This window comes from Hyaena hyaena, unplaced genomic scaffold, assembly GCF_003009895.1.
Source record: "Hyaena hyaena isolate Hyena2069 unplaced genomic scaffold, ASM300989v1 scaffold_242, whole genome shotgun sequence".
Classification (NCBI taxonomy): Eukaryota; Metazoa; Chordata; class Mammalia; order Carnivora; family Hyaenidae; genus Hyaena; species Hyaena hyaena.
Genome location: NW_024080869.1, coordinates 2,246,176 through 2,256,017, shown reverse-complemented (window position 1 = coordinate 2,256,017; position 9,842 = coordinate 2,246,176). Strand labels below are relative to the sequence as shown.

Genomic DNA, 9,842 nt, shown 5'->3' with positions numbered 1-9,842 from the left:
CTCACTCCCAACTATCCCCCTGGGGGTGAAGGGGGGTGTAAAAATGAAGACATTCCCCCTAGGCTGGCCCCAGTAACTCAGAATTAAATAAAAGGAGGGGCTGGCAGCCTCCTGGAGACTAAAACAACTTCACAGACTAAACCTACTTTTCCAAGGAGGGAAAATTTATTCAGGTAACGTTGGAGAATTCATATATGCTACAACAGGATAAGGAGAATGAAAAGGTAGAAATCTCACTCTTCCTTAAACCTGCCCTGCTGCCCAACCAGATCCAAACACTGCATCTCGGTCACTTGCCATTTTGCTAAATGGAAGCCCCCAGGCACTAATCACACAGGCAACTGCATGTGTAAAAATGCACCACTTTTCCACTCAAAGCCTTCTCTCTGGCTACACTGGCAATTCTCCAGTTAATTCAATACTGCAAAGGCTGCAGCAGCATACAAAAGAATTTCATTTTATTTTTGTTTTTGTTTTTAAAGTTAAGAAAGGTCTCAAGGAGATGGTAAGTTTTATGGTCTTGTCTGGATAGAGGTTTGATTTGCTCTCGAATGTTCCTAGTGAGACTAGGAGAAAGCACAGGACACAGAGGTCCATTCAGTATAATTTTCTTTCTCATTCTCATCTTCACCGTCAACAGAGCGAGCAGCATACTTGCTTGCAGAACTGAACCTGGAAGCTGGATTTTCTTCAGGTTTCTTTGACTCAGGTGCAGTCTTAATCCTTTTTGCCATCTTTCCCAGCTGACTCCTTCAGGTGGTCTTTGTTCTCTCCATCTCCTGGACTGTGGCCGGAGTTCCCACTTTGGCCCTTTGGGATACTCACCTCATCTACTTTATTTTCATCTTTCCTTGCTGGTCCTTCCTCAGGTAGTTGAGCCTGAACTACTTTCCTCCCCCACTGCTCACTTCACCTGAGCATTCTGCTTTGGTGGAGGGGCTGGCATTATATTTCGAGGCTGTTAGGTCTGGGAGGCTTAGAAGTTGGAGAGTGACACTTTTCCTCCTTATTGAGTGTTTCACTTTCTAGAAACTTCTCACTCTCCTTCATGCATTTCTTCCAAATGAGGCTGAGGTCCCAGTCTGTGATGACTCACTTCCTGTCGGGAACTGTGTTGTTCCTGAGTTTCTTCACCTCACCAGCTTGCATGTCTCTCCTGAGGCCGGTTTTCTAGTTTTGACTCATCCAGCTGGTGCTGCAGTTTCTGCTATAGCTTCTGTAGCCACTCTTCTCCTTCTCTGTCTCTAGCCGCTGTGTCAACAAGCTTTGCCCCTCAAAGACAGAGGCTGCTCATTGAACCAGGCAGGAGGTGCTAGGGGAGGAATCCTCTTCCTTAGGAATACTGCAAGCCTTTAGATTCAGTTGGGTCTTACGCGAGAGGGAGAAGGGTTGGGCCCTCTATCATCATGCCTATAAATATCCCAAGAGTAAATATCTCTGGAGCTCCATGACCCATCATCTCATCTGTCATACCTGTCTTCATAACGGTCCCTGCCTCCTCTGTAGTTACTGTCCCTACAGTACCCACGACCAAATGCTCTCCTGCTATTGCCTATCCTGGAATCACAGCCTCTATCATAGTCTCTGCTGCTTCAGTCCTCACAGCGATCCTGGCGTGGGTCACCACGACAGCACAGTGGCTATCTTACTCTCAAAGGAGCTACAGTTAGACTATCAGCTGACTTCTCAATAGCAAAAATGGAAGACAGGAGAAGTATATATCTTAAATGTGTTAAAAGAAAGTACCTGCCTTAAAAATCTTTAAAAAATAGAAAATATAAAAATGTCAGGGAGACTTGACTGGCTCAGTCAGTAGAGCATGAGACTTGATTTTGGAGTTGTAAATTTGAGCCCCTCATTGGGTGTAGAGATTACTTAAAAATAAAATCTTAAAAAAAATTTTTTTTAAAAAGAAAAGTACCTGCCAACCTAAAATTCCACATCCAGCAAAGAATTCCACATTCCATAAAGAATGCAATCTCCTTTCTTTTTTTTTTTGGTTTGGGTGACAATGCCTAAGAGATAAAAGAATTGATCCTTTAGTAATACAACCTTAAAGAATTCTACTTCACCTCACACTAACGCAACATAAGAACAGACAGACACTGGGGCACCTGGGTGACTCTGTCAGTTGAGTGCCCGACTTCGGCTCAGGTCATGATCTTGCAGTTCGTAACTTCAAGCCCTGCATCACGTTCTGTGCTGACAGCTAGCTCAGAGCCTGGAGTCTGTGTCTCCTCCCCTCGCTGTCCCTCCCCTCCTTATGCGCTCTCTCTCCAAAATAAACAAATATTTAAAAAAAAATTTTTTTAATGGACAGCCACTTATGGAAAGATGAACATTTAATGTTCTCCTGTACATCTCCTTGATACATACAAATGTTTTCTTTTATTAATTGGTTACTTATATAATTGTGTCATGGTTATTCAACAGATAAGGAGACCAAGGGGCAGGCACCATTTAGATGCTTTATTGGAAAGCCTTCCGACTCACTCATAACCACACTATGCTCAGTTTGGGAAATATTTACTGACTGCTAGGACAGTTAACAGTTCAAAACTGAACTCCTATGATCTTAATTCATTTCACCTAAATATACTCAGAATTTTATTTCAATGGTTTAACATAAAATATTAAATTAACAAGTCTTCTGATTTTATATTATTTAACATAAAAACTAAAAAATTTGGAGCAAAACTAATGAATGGTAAATATGCTTTACAACTACTATAAGCTGAAGTCTGTTCCCCACTCCCCCATTCCCCTATGAACTAAGTTAATCAAGTCTTTGAAATTTGCATCTGTTTCTTTAATTCCAAACTATTTATTTCAAGCACCCAGCTAATTGGCAGAATGCCTATTTCTTCACACAGCTTTCTATTACTGAGCTTCAAATTTTCTTCTTTATGACATCTCCCTTATGTTATCTTCTGCAATAACCTTTTGGTGTACAATTAAAGGCCTCCCAAACTCAATCTTTGTTGAGGCTCCAACTGGCAAATGTCTTCCAAAAAAAATAACAAAACAAAGCAATTTTCCTTTCCCATTTTTTACAACGTAGCCCAGTAGAAAATCGTTCAACTTTACTTGGTTCTAAGCTTTTAAACTATGTAGCACTTTGGACATTTTCAAGATGAATGGAAGAGAGGAAGCCAAACTGATTCATAAAAGATATGGTAAGGACTGAAGCTTTCCAAATTAAGCAGCTAACAGCAGATTATAAAAATATGGCTTTACTTTGCTGGAGAGGAAACTTAAGAGTCAATATGGACCAATAGGGCAGCTATGTTTATTCAAGCAAATGGAGAACGAAGTAAGAGCAGGGAAAAATAAGGTCAGAAAAAACATTGATTTGTTAAATTTTCTCTTAGAGGCCATGGGAAATCAAGTCTTATTATTAAATTTACATTTTCACCATATTATTTGAAAATCAAGCAGATAGAACACTAGCTACTTTTTGTGCCTGGGATAAAGGGAGAGGAGGTACTTATTCCACGAGATGCTCAAATACACTTCCAACTGAAAGTATTAGAAAGCAGTTTTATGGCTTTGACAAAGGTTTCCCATTGAATTGTTGACCCAATTCAACATTTAAGTTCCTCAGAAAATTATTCAAATATTTGAGGGTGCAGTTGGCATAACATCCCACTCTTCAGAATATCTCTACCTCCTTTATCCCTTATCTTTTAAGATTCAGTTCAAATACTGTCAAGCACAATAATGCCTTCCTAGATGAATCCAGTCTGTAGCAATATCCTCCTTACTTTTTCATAACTCTCAAAGACTGTGTCAAACATTCCGGCATGTTATTATTTTGCACTGTTTTATTTCATGAAAAGTCTCTATTCTCTCAAACTAAAAATATACAAATCCTCTGTAACACCAAACATGATGCTAGATATACATAAAGCATTCATTAAATATTAGCTATGAAGTCTTCTGGAGGACCCCAGTAGCTCGAGATTTTCTATGTAGTATATTCTTCAGAGCAGAATTTTGGCAGCTCGGGACTTAAAGTGCTTAGATAAATCAAGCACACTTTTTATTTTATTTTTTAACGTTTATTTATTTTTGAGAGAGAACACACATTAAAATAGGAGAGGAGCAGTAAGAGGGAGATAGATGATCCAAAGTAGGCTCTATGCTAACATCAGACAGCCTCATGTGGGGTTAAACTCAATGAACTATGAGATCATGACCTGAGCAGAAGTCAGATACTTAACCAACCCAGGCGCCCCAGCAAGCACATTTTTTATAAACTGTGTGTTAATCTGGGTACCTCTCACTATCTCTCTCTCAAAATAAATAAATATTTTAAAAAATAATAAAATAAAGACATTAATTTTTTTTAAAAAAAGAAAAATCTGCAACCATTTCAAAATAGCACACAAAAATCAGGAAGCCTGTATGGTATGGTATCTATAGTAATTTATGATTGATTTTACTCACTTATTTATAACATTTCTACGTAAGAAAGTGCTTTAGGGGCACCTGGGTGGCTCAGTTGGTTAAATGTCTGACTTGATTTCAGCTCTGGTCATGATCTTGGCAGTCATGGTATCAAGCCCTGCATCGGGCTCTATGCTAAGCATGAAGACTGCTTGAGAGTCTCTCTCTCTCTCTCTCTCTCTCTCTCTCTCTCCCTCCCTCCCTCTAACCCTCAACCCCTCTCCCCAGCTCACAGTCTCTTTCTTTCTCTCTAAAATTAAAAAAAACAATTTTAAGTACTTTAAATCCCCTATTGCACTTACATAAGGCCCTAATCATATCGCTTAGGTCAACATCTCTTAGTGGATTTTGAACTGAGCAAACAAAAAGGACTATCCCCAATCTATGCTATGAAATGAAGTCATTAATTTGGTCTACTCTAAATTTTGGCAAACTCTGAGAGGATAAGAATACTGAAAACATCAACTACCTTATACCTTATTACCTCTCTTCCTCAGGTCCTGAAACATAAAAAGGTTATCTCTGAAAATAAAGAAGACCTCAAAGGATTTTCAGACTCTGGGCAGATCTCAGATATGCAGCAAGCCTCTCTTCTTCAAATTAAAAAGGCATTTTAAGCTGCTTCACCAAACTTCTGAGAAGTAGAAAGCATTTATCAAGAACGTTCCTATTTCTGTCCCTTCTGAGTAATCTGAGCTCCCTCAGAGTTATCTTCTCTACTTATCTAATTATCAAAATTTCATTCTCCATACTATTAACCATAGTCCTGAGTTCTTTAATTCTCATTATGTTTCATAGTCTTTCCAAATCATGGTAGAGTTGATGGTATTTAGGGTACACTGTTTTGGTTTCTGCTCAAATTTAAGAAGTCAGAAACTCTTGCTTAGCTATGGGTTCTATTTACATATTACTGCATAATAAGTGACCCCTAAAACTTAGCAGCTTAAAGCAACAACCGTTTTATTTTCTCGGTCAGAAATTCAGAAACAATACAGTCAGCAATTCATCTGTTCCATATGGCATCAAATGAGGTCAGCTGGGGTCTTGAAATGATGAGTAAATAGACTGGAGTCCAAGATGGCTTCACTCACGTCTGGCACCTTGGCAGAGATGGCTAAAAGGCTAAGCTCTGCTGGGGCTGTTGAGAAATGCCAAGACATGGCCTCTCCACTATGGCAGCTGCTAGTTTATGCCAAGCTTCAGAACAGACCTCTCCACCAAGTATATCTGAGCAAGTCTAGCTAGACTTCCTACATGACATCTCAGGATTCCCAAAGAAAGCATGCCAGATACAGGAAGTGGAAGCTGCAAGTTTCTTAAGGTCTGCACCCAAAACCTAGTACAGTGTCACTTGAAACAAATTCTACTGGTCTAAATATTCTACTAGTCTAAATATTTTTTAAAAATCCATGGCATTCTACTACTCTTTAGGCTCTCTTCATCTTTTTTTTTTTTTAATGTTTTATTTATTTCTGAGAGAGAGAGGGGCAGTGTGGGTGGGGGAGGGTCAGAGAGAGGGAGACACAGAATCCGAAGCAGGCTCCAGGCTCTGAGCCAGCTGTCAGCACAGAGCCCGACGCAGGGCTAGAACCCATGAACTGTGAGATCACGACCTGAGCTGAAGTCGGATGCTTAACCGACTGAGCCACCCAGGCGCCCTAGGCTCTTTTCATCTTATTACACAGTAACTTCTTTCAATCTTCTAAGAGCTAGAAAATAACTGAATTTCCAAAGCACCTCCCCTTCTATCCTTTGAATCCAGATACAAAAAGTACTCATGATCAGGAATCATCCAGTTGTCAGTCTAGCAACTATCTATATGTACCTCTAAACCCCTTGCACTACGTAAAAGTACTGGACTAAAACATTCATTCTGATAAAACTCTAGTATTCCAAATTCTGTTAGCTCATCTTATACAACTGAAGTTCTTATAATTTTTTGTTATCACACACAGATTTGTAGCAATCATTTTTAAATGACTCAAAGGGATGTTTAGGGAAAGAACTCAATGTTGTCTGTGTACACCATCTTTTGCAAATCTCACAAAGAAGCTAGAAAGTAACAAATTATAAATAATAGTTAACATTTATTATGTGCTTACTATCTGCCAAAGGCTGTTCTAAGTACTTTACCTGTATTAACTTTACTGAAGCCTCCTAACCTTATGAGACAGTATTATATTTTCTGTTTTTCAGATGAGAAAACTAAATTGGAGAAAAATATAACCACCATGAAGTGGCAGCTCCAGTATTCAACCCCAGGTAGTTTGGCACCAGCACCTGTGCTCTCCACCCCTAAGCCATATGACATATAGATTATCCCCACTTAGACATCGTGCTGCTTCATCTATTATCCTCAACATTGGTGCAGGTCAAAGCAGGACCATATGTATATACCTCAAATCTTCTATCCTAACACCCTAAGTCTGCAATGAAAAACCCCAAACATTTTGTTACTGAGCTGTTTGTATCTGACTCAGATTAGGAATAATGTAGTCTCTGCCTTGGTTTCTCTACTCCTAACCCTAAATCAGCCACACAAACTTGACTGAACTGTAAACAGTTTTCTGTCTTTCTTCTGAGGAATTTAGTATACCTATCTGAGATACACCTGCCTATATATCTATGTATGGTTTAAATGTACATGCACAGGAGTATCTTGGCTCCCTCACACTGTTGTTTCCTTCATAAAAGGAAGAAAAAAGAGCCAGAAAAAATATCAGGGACCCAAAGGACCAACAAAGGTATGACTAGACAATCTAATGAGCTCAGGAAAAAAGCCTAAATTAGCTCTTAAACTTGGAGAATACTGAAATTCATAATGACACTGCATACACACCAAGTCTTTGGTGTAAAGCATTTGTGAATTACCTCACCTTACATTACACTGAAAGTCTATAGATAACTACTGGTATTTGTTATTCCTTAAATTTATGTCTTAATTAGTTTGACAAGTTGATTTTAAATAATGAAAGTCATCTCTGAAAGGTCCATTTAGACTTGTGCAGATAATCAGCATCTGCCTCTAATCAAACTGAGATGATTAGCAAATTAAACCCTTTAATTAGCATTTTGCATAATTTAGCCAAATTATGTTTCTTAGGTTTAAGAAGGTGAAACAGGGTGAATTTATCAGTTAGATATTCCTTTAAATCTTTATTATCAAATTTTACCAGATATACAGTAAAAATAAAGAAATACAAATTAAATTCAGCTTAGTTTGCTAAAATCGAACACTTCACAACATTTAAGCTAATTATGTTATTTGGGGCAAATTAACGCAATATTCAGAAGAAAAGAAAAATATTTCAATTTTCTCCATCATCTACCCCAGGTCAAGTTTATCCAAACTAGATTCAAACAGCATTTTTTAAGAAAAAGAAAGGAAGGAAAGAGCAACCTTCTTTCCACTTATGCCATTCAGTACCGCAGGAGCCAAGGCTAATTTCACTAAGCATTCAATCATACAGTTTTAAAGAAATGCACTCATAAAAAGGTAAGTAACCTGTCAATTTTCTTTGTTAGACAAGAGACCAAAGAACAATATAAAGTAGCAAAGCTCATCATGAGAAACTAAGATGAGCCATTACTTTAATCCACAGGCACTACATTCAATCACACACAGACTGATGCTGACTTTTTTCTTTTTTGAAGTATCTCCTCTCTTTTTTTTTTTTTAAATGTTTTATTTATTTCTAGGAGAGAGAGAGACAGCGTGAGCAGGGGAGGGTCAGAGAGAGAGGGAGTCACAGACTGAAACAGGCTCCAGGCTCTGAGCTGGCAGTCAGCACAGAGCCCGACGCGGGGCCCGAACCCACAAACCGCGAGATCATGACCCAAGCGAAAGTCGGATGCCTAACCGACTAAGCCACCCAGGCGCCCCAAAGTATCTCCTCTCTTAAAGGACCAAAACACCCTAACAAAAGTACCAGCTTCCAGAATTTGATAAACAAATCAAGTAATAAATAACAAGAGCTTAAGAGATGATGGAAGAAGCACATACTATTTCTAACATATATTTAACCCCAGCTTCTGAAAAAGACGTGGTCTTGGAAATAGACCTTCTGTTCTACAATTAATCCTCTTACAAGAGGCAGTGAAATTCAAAAGTAGACTTTTATCATGACTATAGACAGCAACCTACTAAAACCTTCAAATAAATTATCTTTATCCCGCTATAAATACTACCCGAAAAGTAGCTCTTCTTTTACGTGTGTGTGTGCCTCTGCGTCAAAGGGAGCAGTAAATAAAAAGAAAAATAATCATATCAAGCTTTTATTAAAAAGGGACACTAAGGGGCTCCTGGGTAGCTCAATTAGTTGAGCGTCCAACTTCGGATCAGGTCATGATCTCACAGTTCATGGGTTCAAGCCCTCCACTGGGTTCTGTGTTGACAGCTCAGAGCCTAGAGCCTGGAGAACCATTCAGATTCTTTGTCTCCCTCTCTGCCCTTCCCCCGCTTTCACTCTGTCTCTCTCTCCCCGTCTCACAAAAATAAACATTAAAAATTTTTTAATGAATAAATCTTTAGAAAAAAATAAAAAGGAAAACTAAAATGAATTCTACTTCATTTGAAAGGATATACAACAAACCAAACTGAGACAGAACAAACATGAAGCTATCCTTCTCAAATCCGCATTCCAACCTATTTGTATGCAGATCCTACCGCATCCCTGAATAACCTGATCTAGAGAGCACAAACAATAGCTCTGATACACACTAATCAACCAAACAGTACCAAAATTATTTCTTTAAGGACTTACTCAAGTGGCAATATTTTTAATATAATTCAGCGTTTTGCATCTACAGGCACTCAGAAAATATTAGTCAGTTCACTGACTGGAAAAATCAAGCCTACATTCCAAACTCAGGGTTTTTTTTTTTGGCATTTCATAGTAGGTCTCAGACAAAGAGTCAACAGCCTAATTTGGAACTACAGCTCTGAAGTGATAGGACACATATCCAGCTGAAAATACTTATTTCTCTTAACCCCTGAAATATCAACAAGACACCTAAAATGCAAAAGTGAAAGTTAACCTCTAGGAATACAAATGCCCAACATTTAGCCTTATTCATTTGCTATTTAACAAACCCCACTAGCCATTTACTGTTAAAGCAGAAGGAAGAAACATAAACACCTGCAAAGCATGAACTTCAATTCATTTCACTACTCTTTTCCCTTCTGCACTGAATGGACCATTGGAAGTTAAAGTACAGTGCTTTGGCTCCCCCAAATGACATGTCTAGAGCATAATAATCCTGTCACAAAGAAAAGAAACAGAAGCCAAATATAGCTGGGTTCCTTGTATCATTTTCATCAGAAGAAACCTGTCCAGTACTAGATTCAGTTTTAATGCTATCATCACTGATTTACCCCACTCTCAATCTAATCA

At 38.6% G+C, this 9,842-nt stretch overlaps 1 pseudogene; it reads right to left on the bottom strand.

Annotated features, from left to right (window-relative positions):
- Positions 1 to 566: 566 nt before the first annotated feature.
- Positions 567 to 3,797, bottom strand: LOC120239805 (annotated as a pseudogene).
- Positions 3,798 to 9,842: the final 6,045 nt, after the last annotated feature.